This window comes from Aquarana catesbeiana, linkage group LG05, assembly GCF_042186555.1.
Source record: "Aquarana catesbeiana isolate 2022-GZ linkage group LG05, ASM4218655v1, whole genome shotgun sequence".
NCBI lineage: Eukaryota > Metazoa > Chordata > Amphibia > Anura > Ranidae > Aquarana > Aquarana catesbeiana.
Window position 1 is genome coordinate 309889246 of NC_133328.1, and position 16629 is coordinate 309905874.

Sequence of the window (16629 nt, forward strand, 5' to 3'; positions counted from 1 at the left end):
AATTTTTTTTTTTTTTTTTTGCACAAAGTTGTCACTAAATGATATATTGCTCAAACATGCCATGGGAATATGTGAAATTACACCCCAAAATACATTCTGTTGCTTCTCCTGAATACGGGGATACCCCATGTGTGAGACTTTTTGGGAGCCTAGCCGCGTACGGGACCCCGAAAACCAAGCACCGCCTTCAGGCTTTCTAAGGGCGTAAATTTTTGATTTCACTCTTCACTGCCTATCACAGTTTCGGAGGCCATGGAATGCCCAGATGGCATAAACCCCCCCCAAATGACCCCATTTTGGAAAATAGACACCCAAAGCTATTTGCTGAGAGGTATAGTGAGTATTTTGCAGACCTCACTTTTTGTCACAAACTTTTGAAAATTGAAAAAAGAAGAAAAAAATACATTTTTCTTGTCTTTCTTCATTTTCAAAAAAAAATGAGAGCTGCAAAATACTCGCCATGCCTCTCAGCAAATAGCTTGGGGTGTCTACTTTCCAAAATGGGGTCATTTTGGGGGATTTTGTGCTATCTTGGCATTTTATGGCCTTCGAAACTGTGATGGGTAGTGGGGAGTGAAATCAAAAATTAACGCCCTTAGAAATCCTGAAGGCGGTGATTGGATTTCGGGGCCCCGTATGAAGCTAGGCTCCCAAAAAGTGCCACTCATGTGGTATCCCCATACTCAGGAGAAGCAGCAGAATGTATTTTGGGGCGTAATTTCACATATGCCCATGGCCTGTGTGAGCAATATATCATTTAGTGACAACTTTGTGCAAAAAAAAAAAAAAAAATTGTCACTTTCCCGCAACTTGTGTCAAAATATAAAATATTCCATGGACTCAACATGCCTCTCAGCAAATAGCTTGGGGTGTCTACTTTCCAAAATGGGGTCATTTGGGGGGGTTTGTGCCATCTTGGCATTTTATGGCCTTCAAAACTGTGATAGGTAGTGAGGAGTGAAATCAAAAATGTATGCCCTTAGAAATCCTGAAGGCGGTGCTTGGTTTTCGGGGCCCCGTACGCGGCTAGGCTCCCAAAAAGTCCCACACATGTGGTATCCCCGTACTCAGGAGAAGCAGCAGAATGTATTTTGGGGTGTAATTCCACATATGCCCATGGCATGTTTGAGCAATATATCATTTAGTGACAACTTTGTGCAAACAAAAAAAAAAAATTGTCACTTTCCCACAACTTGTGTCAAAAAATAAAATATTCCATGGACTCAACATGCCTCTCAGCAAATAGCTTGGGGTGTCTACTTTCCAAAATGGGGTCATTTGGGGGGGTTTTGTGCCATCTTGGCATTTTATGGCCTTCAAAACTGTGATAGGTAGTGAGGAGTGAAATCAAAAATTTATGCCCTTAGAAATCCTGAAGGCGGTGCTTGGTTTTCGGGGCCCCGTACGCGGCTAGGCTCCCAAAAAGTCCCACACATGTGGTATCCCCATACTCAGGAGAAGCAGCTAAATGTATTTTGGGGTGCAATTCCATATATGCCCATGGCCTGTGTGAGCAATATATCATTTAGTGACAACTTTGTGCAAAAAAAAAAAATTTGTCACATTCCCGCAACTTGTGTCAAAAAATAAACTATTCCATGGACTCAACATGCCTCTCAGCAAATAGCTTGGGGTGTCTACTTTCCAAAATGGGGTCATTTGGGGGGGTTTTGTGCCATCTTGGCATTTTATGGCCTTCAAAACTGTGATAGGTAGTGAGGAGTGAAATCAAAAATTTATGCCCTTTGAAATCCTGAAGGCGGTGCTTGGTTTTCGGGGCCCCGTACGCGGCTAGGCTCCCAAAAAGTCCCACACATGTGGTATCCCCATACTCAGGAGAAGCAGCTGAATGTATTTTGGGGTGCAATTCCACATATGCCCATGGCTTGTGTGAGCAATATATCATTTAGTGACAACTTTTTGTAATTTTTTTTTTTTTTTTTTTTATTTATTTTTTTTTTGTCATTATTCAATCACTTGGGACAAAAAAAATAAATATTCAATGAGTTCAACATGCCTCTCAGCAATTTCCTTGGGGTGTCTACTTTCCAAAATGGGGTCATTTGGGGGGGTTTTGTACTGCCCTGCCATTTTAGCACCTCATGAAATTACATAGGCAGTCATAAACTAAAAGCTGTGTAAATTCCAGAAAATGTACCCTAGTTTGTAGACGCTATAACTTTTGCGCAAACCAATAAATATACGCTTATTGACATTTTTTTTACCAAAGACATGTGGCCGAATACATTTTGGCCTAAATGTATGACTAAAATTGAGTTTATTGGATTTTTTTTATAACAAAAAGTAGAAAATATCATTTTTTTTCAAAATTTTCGGTCTTTTTCCGTTTATAGCGCAAAAAATAAAAACAGCAGAGGTGATCAAATACCATCAAAAGAAAGCTCTATTTGTGGAAAGAAAAGGACGCAAATTTCGTTTGGTTACAGCATTGCATGACCGCGCAATTAGCAGTTAAAGCGACGCAGTGCCAAATTGTAAAAAGTGCTCTGGTCAGGAAGGGGGTAAATCCTTCCGGGGCTGAAGTGGTTAAATATCGTACCTGGGGGTGTCTATAGTATGCCTGTAAAGTGGCACGTGTTTCCCGTGCTTAGAACAGTCCCTGCACAAAATGACATTTTTAAAGGAATGAAAGTAATTTAAAACTGCTTGCGGCTTTAACCACTTGACCACAGGGCACTTAAACCCCCTTAATAACCAGACCAATTTTCAGCTTTTGGTGCTCTCACATTTTGAATGACAATTACTCAGTCATGCAACACTGTATCTATATGAAATTTTTGTCCTTCTTTTCACATAAATAGAGATTTCTTTTGGTGGTATTTAATCACCGCTGGGTTCTTTATTTTTTGCGCTATAAAAGAAAAAAGACCGAAAAATCTGTAAAAAAATGCATTTTTCTTTGTTTCTGTTATAAAATTTCGCAAATTAGTAATTTTTCTTCATATATTTTGGCCAAAATTTATACGGCTACATATCTTTGGTAAAAATAACCCAAATCGGTGGATATTATTTGGTCTTTGTGAAAGTTATAGAGTCCAAAAGCTATGGTGCCAATATCTGAAAATTGATCACACCTGAAGTACTGACGGCCTATCTCATTTCTTGAGACCCTAACATGCCAGAAAAGTACAAATACCCCCTAAATGACCCCTTTTTGGAAAGAATACATTCCAAGGTATTTAGAAAGATGCATGGTGTGTTTTTTGAAGTTGTCATTTTTTCCCACAATTCTTTGCAAAATCAAGTTTTTTTTCTTTTTCTTTTTTTTTTTTTCACAAAATTGTCATATTAGCAGGTTATTTCTCACACACAGCATATGCATACCACAAATTACACCCCAAAACAGATTCTGCTATTACTTTTGAGTATGGCAATACCACATGTATGAGACTTTTACACAGCGTGGCCACATACAGAGGCACAACACATGGAGCACCTTCAGGTGTTCTGGAGCACCCAGGCCAATTCTGACATTTTTCTCCTACATGAAAAATAATTTATTTGCTAGAAAATTACATAGAACCCCAAAACATTATATATATGTTTATTTTAGCAAAGACCCTAGAGAATACAATGGCGGTCATTGCAACTTTTTATCTTGCATGGTATTTGTGCAGCAATTTTCTAACGCGTTTTTTTTTGGAAAAAAGAAACAGTTTTGTGCTTTAAAAAAACCCAAAACAGTAAAGTTAGCCCAATGTTTTTGCATAATATGAAAGATGAAGTTACAACGAGTAAATAGATACCCAACATGTCACCTTTCAAAATTTCACACACTTGTGGAATGGCGCCAAACGTCGCTACTTAAAAATCCCCATAGGCGACGCTTTAAAATTTTTTACTGGTTACATGTTTTGAGTTACAGAGGAGGTCTAGGGCCAAAATTATTGATCTCGCTCTACCAATCGCAGCGATACCTCACATGTGTGGTTTGAACACCATTTTCATATGTGGGCTGGACTTACATATGCGTTCGCTTCTGCAAGCGAGCACATGGAGACAGGGGCGCTTTAAATTTTTTTTTTTTTTATTGTTCATTTTACTTTATTTATTTTGGTTTGATCCTTTTTTCCAAAAAAAAAAAAATTGATCACTTTTATTCCAATTACAAGGAATGTAAACATCCCTTGTAATAGGAATATGGCATTACAGGTCCTCTTTACAGTGAGATATGGGGTGAATAAGACCCCACATCTCACCTCTAGGCTGGGAAGCCCCTAATTAAAAAAAAAAAAAAAAAAAAAACGATCCTGGCTTCGATCGTAGTGGTGAGTCGGTAGAAGCACTGTAGGGTGGCGGGAGGGGAGGACGTCCCCTCTCGCCTCCCATAAGAACGATCAAGCAGTGGAACAGCTGCTATGATCATTCCTATGGTGTAGGGAATCGCTGGCTGAAAAAGCTGATATCTGAATGATGCCTGTAGCTGCAGGCATCATTCAGATATCCCCGCACAAAGTCAAGAACGTCGTACGACGGCATGCGGGAAGTGGTTAAAACGCATTTTTTTTAACACAAAATTGTCCATTTATACAATATTTCTAACACATAACACGTACATACCAAAAATGACACCCCAAAATAGATTCTCCTAATCCTCCTGACTACGGCGATACCACATGTGTGAGACTTCCACAGCCTGGTCACATACAGAGGCCGAGTACAGCCGAGTATGGCTGAGCATGGCGGAGTATGGCTGAGCATGGCCGGGTATTGTAGAGTATTGCGGGGTATTGCAGAGTATTTCACAGTATTGTGGGGTATTGCAGAGTATTGTGGGGTATTGCAGGGTATTGCAGAGTATTGCAGGGCATTGCAGAGTATTGCGGGGTATTGCAGAGTATTGCACAGTATTGCAGAGTATTGCAGAGGATTGCGGGGTATTGCAGAGTATTGCAGAGTATTGCGGGGTATTACAGAGTATTGCTGGGTACTGCAGGGTATTGCAGAGTATTACAGGGTATTGCGTTGTATTGCACAGTATTGTGGGGTATTGCAGAGTATTGCACAGTATTGCAGGGCATTGCAGAGTAGTGCAGGGTATTGCAGAGCATTGAGGGATGGCTGAGCATGGATGGATGGATGGCAATTGTCACAGAGCAGCGCTGTGGGCACTACAGATCCAGCCCACAGCGCTGCTGCCATCCGATCTCTCCCCCTCTCCGATTGGTACACAGAGTGGAGAGAGGAACCGTTTCATTTGACAGAGCAATCACATGGATCAGCGGCCATTTACCGGGATCTGTGATGTGCTGGGTCCTCTGGACCTGGCAGTCATGGATGTTCTTGGAGGACGTCACTGTACGCCCTCCCACAGTTAAAAAAATGCCCCGTAGCCGTCATTTGGCTATGGGCCGGTTATTAAGTGGTTAATGTAATGTCGGGTCCTGGCAATATGGATGAAAATCAGTGAGACAAACGGCATGGGTACCCCCCAGTCCATTACCAGGCCCTTTGGGTCTTGTATGGATATTAAGGGGAACCCTGCACCCAAATTAAAAAAAAGGAAAGGCGTGGGGCCACCAGGCCTTATATACTCTGAACAGCAGTATACAGGCGGTGCAAACAAGACAGGGAGTGTAGATTTGTTGTTAAGTAGAATCTGTTTGTAATTTTGAACTGGTACATTTTTAACGTGTTTAGCTCCAGCCAAAAAATCTATTTTAAGCTTTTTGGAAAACATAGGGAAGGGTTATCACCCCTGTGACATTTGTTTTGCTGTCTGTGCTCCCCTTCAGAAGATTTCACCTCACTTTCTGTCCCAATGACAAATGTTTTTAGAAAATTTGGGGTTTTTAGTGAAACAAGGATTGGTGAAAAAGCATCAGTGGAAAGGAGAAACGTTTTTTCCCATATTAACTCTTACAGGAGAGAATTTCCCTTCCTAGGGGTAGATTTCATCTCACTTCCTGTTGTCTCCTTCCGTTTTCAAGTAGGAGTCGTTTGTAAGTTGGATGTTTGAAAGTAGGGGCCTACCCTATATACTCTGCAGAAATTGTGGCCTTAGATGTTGGTGTTGCCACAACACTGTAAGCCCTCACAGGGCCCTGCTGTGAAATATTAGATCCAGAATTGTAATTACATGCACCTGTTGAACAGGGGCAGAAAATTTGGGCCTTTGGTGGTGCTGGTGCTGGTGCCACAACACTGTAAGTCCTCACAGTTACTCTTGGTGGGCGCAGAAATGGGCCCTGCTGTGAAATATTAGATCAAGAATTTTAATTACCTGGACCTGTTGAAAAGGGCCAGAAAAATTGGGCCTTTGGTGGTGGTGGTACTGGTGCCACAACACTGTAAGTCCTCACATTTACTCTTGGTGGGCGCTGGAACGGGCCCTGCTGTGAAATATTAGATCAAGAATTGTAACTACATGTCCCTGTTGAACAGGGCAGAAAAATTGGGCCTTAGGCACTGGTGCTGGTGCCACAACACTGCAACCCCTCACAGATACTCTAGTTGGAGCGCAGGAACGAGCCCTGCTGCAAAGTATCGTATCAAAAATTGTAATTACACGCACCTGTTAAACAGAGGCTGAAAAATTGGACTTAGCCACTGGTGGCGGCGCCAAGAACCAAAAATGTTCTTACAAGCTATCAGCATGATCATTGAGGAGGAAGAGAATAATCACTCAGCATAACAGGATAGTCATTCAGCATCAGCATAGGCAGTCTTCAAGGGATCTGACAGTTCAAAAAAAATATTCGGTTACATCAGCATCAGGTGCTTGGTAGCTGGTGGTGATCCAAGACTGATTCATTTTTATGAAGGTCAGTAGATCCACTGAGTCGGTGGACAGACGCACCCTGTGATTGGTTACAAAGCCTCCAGCAGCACTGAATGTGCGTTCCAAAAAAACGCTGGATGCAGGGACAGGCCAGTAGCTAAATTGCACTACTGTGCAATTGCATTACTGTGCAAGCTCTGGCCAGTGACCCATCCTCAAGACCCAGTAACCCAGAGGATTTTTGGTGGGAAAGGTGTCCATGTCAGATCTTGCCCCTAGGTATTCCTGCACCATGTAAAACAGACACTGGTGAAGGTTGCTGGAACCGATCATACCTTGGGGCTGCGGACTAAAGAATTGTCTGAACACATCGGTCAGACGGTCAGACGGCCACCTTCTCCACCACTCCTTCTTTGACTGACCGAAGCCTCAGCAACACATTGTCCAGGAACAGGAGTTTGTAACCTCCCAGTCTCTGGGAACGTGTTGCACAGACCTTTCTGCAAGGCCTCCCGAAGATGTTTCATCCTCTGCTCCCTCTACGACGGCAAGATAAGGTCCACAACCTTACCCTTGTAACGTGGATCAAGGAGGGTTGCCAGTCAGTATTGATCCCTCTCCTTGATACCACGAATATGAGGATCCTTCCGCAGGCTTTGCAGGATCAGGGAGGCCATGCAGCGTAGGTTTGCTGAGGCATTCGGTCCGGAGTCCTCTGGGTCACTAAGGACGACATGATCCGCAGCCACCTCCTCCCAGCCACGTACAAGTCCATGGGTTTCTTGGGACTGTAAATGATCCCTTAAAGGCTGATGCTGAGTGCCAGGCTCCACCTCCATGCTGACACAATCCTCCTCCTCCCCCTCCTCCTCCTTATTCTCTTCCTGTGTGATCGGCGGGCATGCAGGAACACTGTCTGGATAAAGGGGGCCTTGAGAGCTAGGGAAGTCCTCCTCTTCCTGCCTCTGTTCTGCCTCAACTGCCCTGTCCAATATTCCACGCAGCGTGTGCTCCAACAGGTGGACAAGGGGGACAGTGTCACTGATGCATGCACTGTCACTGCTCACCATCCTCGTGGCCTCCTCAAATGGTGACAGGACAGTGCATGCATCCCTGATCATGGCCCACTGGCGTGGGGAAAAAAAAACAAGCTCCCCTGACCCTGTCCTGGTGCCATAGTCGCACAGGTACTCATTGATGGCCCTCTGCTGCGTGTGCAGCCGCTGCAGCATGGCCAACATTGAGTTCCACCTGGTGGGCATGTCACAGATTAGGCGGATCTTGGGCAGGTTAAATTCTTTTTGGAGGTCTGCCAGCTGAGCACTGGCATTATATGACTGGCGGAAATGCACACAGACTTTCCTGGCCTGCCTCAGGACATCCTGTAAGCCTGGGTACCTGCCCAAGAACCACTGCACCACCAAGTTAAGGACGTGAGCCAAACAGGGCACATGGGTCAGTTGTCCCTGTCAGAGGGCGGAAAGGAGGTTGGTGCCATTGTCGCAATCCACCATTCCTGCCCTTAAGTTGGCGTGGCGTCAACCACCTCTGAACCTGCCCCTGCAGAGCTGACAGAATCTCTGCACACCAGCTCAAGTACCACATGGCATCTTTTGGCCTGCGTACTTGCATAGCCCCTTGAATGCCTACGGAGCACCGCTGGTTCCGAGCACAAAGCACAGAAAGAGGCCATGGAGGAAGAAGAAGAGGAGGGGGTGGAGGAGAGAGGTGTGTCAGAATCACCAGTACTGGCATTTTGGAGGCGTGGTGGTGGAACAACCTCCAACACTACTGCACCTTGTCCTGCATCCTTCTCAGCTGCCAGCAGTCACCCAATGCACCGTGAAACTTAGGTAACGTCCCTGTCCATGCCTGCTCGGCCATGAATCAGCGGTAATATGCACCTTACCGCTGACCGCCCTGTCCAGCGAGGCCAAGACATTGCCTTCCACATGCCGGTAGAGAGCCGCAAATGCCTTCCGTGAGAAAAAGTGGCGTTTGGGAACCTGCCACTGAGGAACCGCACATTCCACAAACTCACAGAAGGGGGCAGACTCTACCAACTGAAAAGGTAGAAGTTGAAGTGCTAGCAATTTTGCCAAGCTAGCATTCAACCGCTGGGCATGTGGATGGCTGGGAGCGAACTTCTTTCTGCGGTGCAGCAGCTGGGGCAGGGAAATTTGCCTGGTACAGTCTGACGTCGGTGTACCAATAGCAGATTGCCCCAAGTACTTGGCTGTGACACACCTAATTCTACACCTTCATTCCTCTCAGTGCAGGTCTCAGAGAGGACTGAAGGTATAGTGGGGTTGCAGATCCCAGCTGATGAGGAGCAAGGAGAGGTCCTCTTTGTTCTTTGGTGTGGGTCTTTTAGGTACGCTTGCCAACAAACTGCATGGCAGGTCAACATATGTCTGGTCAAGCATGTGGTGCCTAAGTGGGTGATGTTTTGGCCTCACGAGATACGCTTGAGACATATGTTGCAAATAGCAGCGGTGGGATCTGATGCACTCGTCTCAAAAAAGGCCCACACCAAAGAACATTTGGAATAACGTGCAGAGACAGCAGTGCCCTGCACATGCGGAGCTCTGCGGTGTGATGCAGTCAGTGTGCTGCCCTTAGACTGGCTCCTGGAGGGCATCCTGCCTCGTTGGTGATGTGCCTCTTCCTCCTCCTCTCTCCTATCAGGCACCCACATTGAGTCAGTGACCTCATCATCCCTCCCTCCTCATCACTGGAGCAAAACTGGCAGTATGCTGCAGCAGGGGGAACATGACTGCCAGATTGCTGTCCTTCTTGGGCACCCCTTCTGTCCGTGCTCACGTCACTGCCTTCATCTAGCTCAGGACCATCATCAGAGCCTTCAAAATGCTGGGCATCCTCCTGGAGCATGTACCCAACACTGTGGTCGAACAGTTCGAGGGACTCCTCAGGAGGACATGGTGGGGCTAAGGAAGGAGTCACTGATGCCATTGAGCCGAGGGAAGAGGCCATGTTGGCAGCTGCTTTGCCAGACAAAGTACCCTGAGCCTGGATGAGAGAGGATGAGGAAGATGAGGACGGCTTGGTCATCCACTCAACCAAGTCTTCCGCATGTTGCGGCTCAACGCGGCCAACTGATGAAAAAAAGGCCAAGCGTGTCCCACGGCCATGTGCTGATGAGGATGCATCGTATCTACGACCAGCACTGTTGCCTCTAGACATAGAGCCTGCTTGCCCTCTTTTATTGGCTTGTAACTGTCTGCCTCTCCTTGTTGGCCTTCCAGACATACTATTGGCCTGCAGTGAGCTGCAAAAAACTATAAATATATATATACCAATTATACTGCATCTAGCAGAATCAACTGCCTGCCTGTAGTATTATTAGTATGATAACACCTGCACTTGTCTTCAGGTAGCTATACTGTAGGTGCAACTGTGCAAGGTACACAGTACAGTAACTGGAAATACGTCAAGAGCCTACACAAGCACCTGGCTGCAGGTAGCTATACTGTAGGTGAACCTGTGTGGGGTACACAGTACAGTAACTGGAAATACTTCAAAGAGCCTACACAAGCATCTGGCTGCAGGTAGCTATACTGTAGGTGAGACTGTGCGGGGTACACAGTACAGTAACTGGAAATACTTAAAAGAGCCTACACAAGCACCTGGCTGCAGGTAGCTATACTGTAGGTGAGACTGTGCGGGGTACACAGTACAGTAACTGGAAATACTTCAAAGAGCCTACACAAGCATCTGGCTGCAGGTAGCTATACTGTAGGTGAGACTGTGCAGGGTACACAGTACAGTAACTGGAAATACTGTAAAAACACCTGCCTGTCAGTATATTAGGAAGAGAAGAACAGGATCTAGCTAAACTGAATACAGTGTGTGTGTATATATATATATATATATATATATATATATACACACACAACACCTAGGATGCATATATATATACACAATACACTGTAACTGCAGCTAATTGTCTTGACCTGCCTACTCTAACTTAAATCAAATGACACCGTCTCTCTCTCTCTATCTCTGTCTCAACGCCGAAACACATTACACAGGGCCGACATGCAGGCGGCCTTATATAGTGTGGGGCGTGTACTAAACCCCCTGAGCCATAATTGGTCAAAGCCTCCTTGGCTTTGGACAATTACGGCTCTCTGAACACACAGTGATGTGATTGACCAAGCATGCTGGTCATAGTGCATGCTTGGCCAATCATCAGCCAGCAATGCACTGCAATGCCCCAGTGAATTATGGGCCGTGACTCGCCACTCGAATTTGGCGCGAACGGACCATATCGTTCGTAATTCGGCGAAAAACCAAACACACGATGTTCAAGTCGAACATGGGTTCAACTCGGACACGAAGCTCATCCCTACTCTCAGGGATGCTAAGCAGAAGTTCTAAGCTCTAAGCCACAGAGCTTCCACATGTGAAAACCTCCTACACATAAATACACATAAATACTGCATTTCTTTGGACATATAAGTAGTGGAATTACATTACTCAAGAGTTATTCTTCTTGATTTATTCTGTGATATTTGGTGATTCTTGGTGGGTGAGTGTAGAATAGGGATGAGTCGAACACCCCTCGTTCGATTCGCACCAGAACATGCGAACAGGCAAAAAATTTGTTCGAACACGTGAACACTGTTAAAGTCTATGGGACATGAACATGAATAATCAAAAGTGCTAATTTTAAAGGCTTATATGCAAGTTATTGTCATAAAAAGTGTTTGGGGACCTGGGTCCTGCCCCAGGGGACATGGATCAATGCAAAAAAAAGTTTTAAAAACGGCTGTTTTTTCGGGAGCAGTGATTTTAATAATGCTTAAAGTGAAACAATAAAAGTGTAATATCCCTTTAAATTTCGTACCTGGGTGGTGTCTATAGTATGCCTGTAAAGGGGCGCATGTTTCCCGTGTTTAGAACAATCTGACAGCAAAATGACATTTCAAAGGAAAAAAAGTCATTTAGAACTACTCGCGGCTATTAATGCATTTCTGGTCCGACAATACACATAGAAGTTCACAGGGGAACTCCGAACCAAAATTTAAAAAAAAATAACGTAAGGGTTCCCCCTAAATTCCATACCAGGCCCTTCAGGTCTGGTATGGATATTAAGGGGAACCCAGGCCAAAAAAAAAAAAAAATGACGTGGGGGTCCCCAAAAATTCCATACCAGGCCCTTCAGGTCTGGTATGGATATTAAGGGGAACCCCGGCCAAAATTTAAAAAAAGAAAATGGCGTGGGCTCCCCCTCAAAATCTATACCAGACCCTTCAGGTCTGGTATGGATTTTAAGGGGAACCCGGCGCCAAAATAAAAAAAAAGATGTGGGGTCCCCCCAAAAATCCATACCAGACCCTTATCCAAGCACGCAACCTGGCAGGCCGCAGGAAAAGAGGGGGGAACAAGAGAGCGCCCCCCCTCCTGAACCGTACCGAGCCACATGCCCTCAACATTGGGAGGGTGCTTTGGGGTAGCTCCCCAAAACACCTTGTCCCCATGTTGATGAGGACAAGGGCCTCATACCCACATCCCTGGCCGGTGGTTGTGGGGGTTTGCGGGCGGGCGGCTTATCGGAATCTGGAAGCCCCTTTTGACAAGGGGACCCCTAGATCCCGGCCCTCCCCCCTGTGTGAAATGGTAAGGGGGTACAAAAGTACCCCTACTATTTCACTAAAAAACTGTCAAAAATGTTAAAAATGACAAGAGACAGTTTTTGACAATTCCTTTATTTAAACGCTTCTTCTTTCTTCTTTCTTCTATCTTCTATCCTCCTTCGGTTTCTTCCTCCTTCGTCTTCTTCTGGTTCTTCTGGTTCTTCTGGCTCTTTTGGTTCTTCCTCCGGTGTTCTCGTCCAGCATCTCCTCTGCAGCGTCGGCGTCTTCTTCCCTTCTTCTCTTCGGGCCGCTCCGCATCCATGATGGCATGGAGGGAGGCTCCCGCTCTTCTCTTCATCTTCTTCTCTTCTTCATCTTCTTTTCTGCCCGCTGCGCATCCATGGTGGCATGGAGGGAGGCTCCCACTGTGAGGCGCTTCTCCTCTTCTGACGGTTCATAAATAACAGGGTGTGGGGCCACCTGGTGAACCCGCCCCCCTCTGACGCACAGTGACTTGACAGGACTTCCCTGTGGCGTTATGGGGAATGCAAGTCATTTTTTGGGCTCAAATTATGATAATTTGGAAATAATACAAAACACAAAAAAAATGTGACTCATTTTAAATTTGCATCAGCAATGGTATTGTTTGTGGTTTTGTAAAGACACCCGTGTGAGTTTGTGAGCTGGAGAGTAACAAGTGCAAGTGACAGAGAAAAATATATTCTACCAAAACATGAAAACATTCCACATTCTAGCATTCTTAAAAACAAAATAGATTAAGTAGAAGCAACATTGTTGCAAAGACAATTTATTTCAGAGAAAGATAAATTTTATCTCAACAAGAAAAGTATTTATTTGGGGAAGTTAAAATTGTACCATTAGAATCAATGGCTGAAACTTGCATTGGGCTACATAACTCTCATTTTCACTCCCAAAAAACGCTCTTAAACCCAGCGCTCATTTTGGTATTTACTATTGCACCCTGTAAAAAAAGCCATGGGAGCTTGGGAGGAGCGACGTGCTGACGTCACCACCATACATCGCTGATCCCGGAAGCTACGGGCAGCAGCTGCGAGCCGGCCGGCATATATTGTTTTATACGCGATTTGAAGCTTGCACATTGTAAATGTATTTCTTACTTTTCTTCTTATTAAATGTTAATTGTATTACGCTATGGAGTTTTCTTTTTTGTATTTGTCCTTGGGATCTGAGCGTTAATACACAATTCAGTGGACTCCTTGAGCGGTGACCTGTGGAGACATATTCCCAACAGAGACCCAGTGGCTGGGGGATACAGCCAGTTGCCCGTACGATCTCTATAACAAGAGATCTAATGATCTGGTAAGGGGCAGATTGTTTTGAGGTGGAGGAATTTTCCTATCATCACGCTCCTCAGGGTGACAACATTGCATGCCTCACACCATTTGAAGAGTGGTGTTTTCTCTCTTTTTTATGAAAGACTTTTTCAGCAAGAACTTCTGTCTGTATGGACTTTGCTCATTCTGCTTGGTTTTTGATTGTCCATATCCATAAGGATTAACTGTATGAGTTTAACCTGTGAGATTCAAGTTTTATTGTTTGTTAGCAATACAGTTTTTTCTTCATTGTTCTTTATTGCACAAGGGTGTTACAGTTGTGGTCATACAAAGGAATCATGATCACACTCACTTAATAGCAACACAACCTTTCCTATATATAATATTCCACATTCTAGCATTCTTAAAAACAAAACAGATTAAGTAGAAGCAACATTGTTGCAAAGACAATTTATTTCAGAGAAAGATAAATTTTATCTCAACAAGAAAAGTATTTATTTGGGGAAGTTAAAATTGTACCATTAGAATCAATGGCTGAAACTTGCATTGGGCTACATAACTCTCATTTTCACTCCCAAAAAACGCTCTTAAACCCAGCGCTCATTTTGGTATTTACTATTGCACCCTGTAAAAAAGCCATGGGAGCTAGGAGAGTAGTGTGCAGGTCTGAGCATGCTCAGTTGTGTTGGCACCTACTTGTACAGAGACGGGGAATTTAATTCTTAGACTTTTAAAGACTTTTAAAGATATTTCAGTGTAAAAAAAAATTTTTCACACAGTTTAAAAGCAGATTATCTTTAAACAATATACAAAGTATTTCAGCACAATTTAGGCAACAATATCATACTCTAAACCTTATTTCCATGTGCACTATTCCAGGTTTTAGCAGAGTAAGGGTTTGGGCGCTATTTGTTTTAAGGGAACTATTAGTAGATTTGCTTTTGGGAGTATTCTTTTACCAGTGCTATAGTGAATACCGTTTTACCACTAATTAGCATGATTAGCATTAATTAGCGCTAATTTGTGGTAATTCTCACTAATTAGCACCGCGGCGCTATAGTAAATGACCCCCATTATATCTATAATTTTACTTGGGAGTTTTTTTCCAACTTCTTTTTCCTTTTTCCTTTGATTGTGGAAACATGGTCTCCAATGACCAATCCCACACTGAGGGCTCCCTAAACAAGCCCATCCAGCGTCCATGCAGATACAGCACTCCTGACTACACAGCCGTGAATCCTCCTGGTACTTTCCATTAAGGCGTTTTTGAATCCTGTATTGGGAGTCACTACATTCTGGCGAGTAGAATGTGTGGCCGGTGATGGTGGTGGAAGATAAACCCCCTGTGACGATTACCGAATATTAGGAGGATTTTATCCAGAAGTTATCCAGATTTTGTTTATTCATTTTGAACACTATTTATAACAATTTGATCATTTGTCTTTACCACTAAACACTTATATGGTGTTTCCACGACTGGACTGTAGTTGAAAGTTATATATGGCTATAGTCATTTTTTAGCATGTTTCACTAGTTTTCTGTTTCAGTGCTTTTTACCATTTTTCTGTGTTAAGAGATTATAATTTTTTGCACTTTATATAGAGAGTGCGGTTTTCAAATAACTTTTTAACTTGTTAATTATTTTCCATGTTTTTAATGGAGCTACAACAAAGGACTGATTTTTATTGCTGAAAGTGCCGCAACTTCTTTTCTTTTACTACTGTGGAATTGTATGTGGACCAGGTGAGCACCTGGCTCTCTGCAGCAGCCAAGGATTCCACAGGTTACCTGTTGAGTGGTGCTTCTCTCCAGTTATCTTCATTTGAATCACTGCATACACCAGCTTGGTTGACCCATATCCTAAGGATAACATCGCCCAGCTATTGGTAGTCTACTTATTCATCACTGGATTACATGTGTTACTTCCATAACTGCTTAGTATCTGGACATGAATTTTATTATAGGCTGCTAGTCACACAACGGCCAAGCCCTCATCCACGGGGTGCATAACCTGGCCACTGAACAGGATGGCATGTGGGAGACTGGGGATCAGATTGCCTCTCCTCTTGACAGCCACTCAGCTACTCCTCAACTTACTGCCCCGAGACACAGCTCCCCAGCCTCTTCTTGTGGCTTAGAGTACATGAGAAGCACTAGATCATCTCACTGAATGGATGTAACAACTTTGGTAAGCGGGTTTCCTATTAAAAATGAACTGGCTACCATGCTACACAGCCTGGAATGAACTATTAAAAAGGAGCTCTCAGCAATGCGCTCAGACCTCTCTTATGTTCTGACATGTGTAGAGGATAGAGAACAGAGACTGGATTGCCACATCACTGACATTCAATAGCTACAGCTTCATACCAAGCAACTTCTCTTGGCCCATCGCTCTGCATTATACAGGATCGAGGACCAAAAAAACGCAATCGGCAGAACATATATGGTCTGCCAGAGGATGAGGATCTTGAAGTCAATGTCCAGGGCATACTTAATTCTATCTTGGGGCAGCTGGCCACACCTCCACTTCAATTAAATTGAGTGCATCGTGCCTTGTGCCCATGTAATTTATCATCATAGGCACCCTGAGGCATCATCAGCTGTTTCCAATATTATGAGGAAAAGGAGACCCTGATGTGTAAGCTCCATGATCTTTCATCCTATGACTTAGACTGGCCTACAATTACCATTTACCCAGATGGTTATTCAGCTCTTCTCCACTTTCTGTATGGATCTACAAATCGAATGCCCCCACTTTCCAGGGTGGCAATATTGACCACTGTCGTTCAAACTTGTGCCAGTACAACAACAATGGAAAAAAGCCTAAAAAAAACACTGATCTGCAACACCTATCTGATATTCTAACACACCCCCTTTCTTTTTTTCTTTGATATGTTACCCACATTACTGAGTTAATATATCTGTTTTGCTCAACCTCACTACTGCACAAAGACCTTTTCTTGGATAGACT